This window comes from Cicer arietinum, chromosome 6 (genome assembly GCF_000331145.2).
Source record: "Cicer arietinum cultivar CDC Frontier isolate Library 1 chromosome 6, Cicar.CDCFrontier_v2.0, whole genome shotgun sequence".
In the NCBI taxonomy this organism is placed as follows: Eukaryota; Viridiplantae; Streptophyta; class Magnoliopsida; order Fabales; family Fabaceae; genus Cicer; species Cicer arietinum.
Window position 1 is genome coordinate 40337642 of NC_021165.2, and position 1694 is coordinate 40339335.

Here is a 1694-nt window from a genome sequence, read left to right on the forward strand (position 1 = left end):
ATCTCATCCCACCCCTTACCTTAATTGAAGATTTCGCCAAATGACTGGTCTGCTAATTTGTCGTGTCTTCGTCGACCGTCGTCTCTAATAATCCATGAGAGAATTATAGCCGCACAACCACCAAATACAACTAAATTCTTGACTAAATATAATTAAATAAATAAATAAATTAATAAATTATCTACTACTTATAATATAACCCAAAATATATTTAATATTACTAAACACCCATTTTACTATAATCAGATTTTTTTGGAACTAAATATGATAGAAAGAACTTAATATTATGTCCACATATATATACATATAGTTTTGATTTGTAATTAGATTTTTATATGTATCACATGAGTGCAGGTAATAATAATTAGTTACTGTGTTTATTATTGACTACATTCTTAAATATGCATCAACAAAATCATCATTTCTTAGCTAAGCTACTCATTTATTCAGCCCATATGTCCCTAGTCGGCACTATATCGTAGTCAAGGCTGTTCTATTACTGTTTGAAACAGTTTGGGTGGTATTTTCTTATCGTGCCTTGTCTAAACTATCATAAAAAAATCAGAAGAAAACCTTTGTTATCAGATCATAACAAGCATCTCTCTCCTCTACATTCTACCATTGATATTATTTTAAATGGTTAGCCTAGATATTCATGAATCACTAAAATATTTCCTACACATCTGACATAATTATATTAATAAAACTTTTTCAACTTCTGACTTTGTTGATAGTACATATCACTCTAAATTTACTGCATCATGAGAATATTGTTAAGAAATTTTCCAGTTCAATATCTATGATGGAGTTCCCTGTTTGTGTTTTAGCAACAAACCAAAATTAAAGAATATATAAAACTAAGAAAGTTAAATCTAAGGAAGTTGATCAATTAAACTTAAAGAATTGTCAGACCAATAATATGACTATACATATCACTATCCTATAATCCACCAAATAGTAAGTTTGCTACAGATCACTCGTATATTAATGGTAAAATATCGAACACCTAAAGTAATTATCATTCTTCCACTAGACATGCTAAAAAAATAAATACTCGGATCCTTGTCATAATAATCAAGTTCAGAGGTAGTTCACAGATTGTCATTCTTTGTGTATCAATTTCAGCTGTATGACATATTCTATTCTACCATCAAATTCCATGTTATTATCAAAATCTAATTGGTGGAATTAAAAAAATTATACCTGATTGTGATTGAGCTGTAGGCAGGAAGCGCTAATCCTTTCTATTTTTTTTCTTTTTCTTCTGGTCTTTCTTTTTGGTAGGTTATCATCTATATAACTATATATATATATATATAGCTTGGTAATTTTAGGTTTATTCTTAGGCCTAATTGTGAAACACGAGCCTATCATATGGCTGATCTGCCAATACTCCAGTCTCACTTTTTCAACTTCCGACTCTGTTGATAGTACATATTACTCTAAATTTATTGTATCATGAGAATATTTTTAAGAAATTTTCCAGTTCAATGTCTATGATGGAGTTCCCTGTTTATGTTTTAGCAACAAACCAAAATCAAAGAATATATAAAACTAAGGAAGTTAAATCTAAGGAAGTTGATCAATTAAACTTAAAGAATTGTCAGGCCACTAATATGACTGTACATATCACTATCCTATAATCCACCAAATAGTAAGTTTGCTACAGATCACTCGTATATTAATGGTAAAAT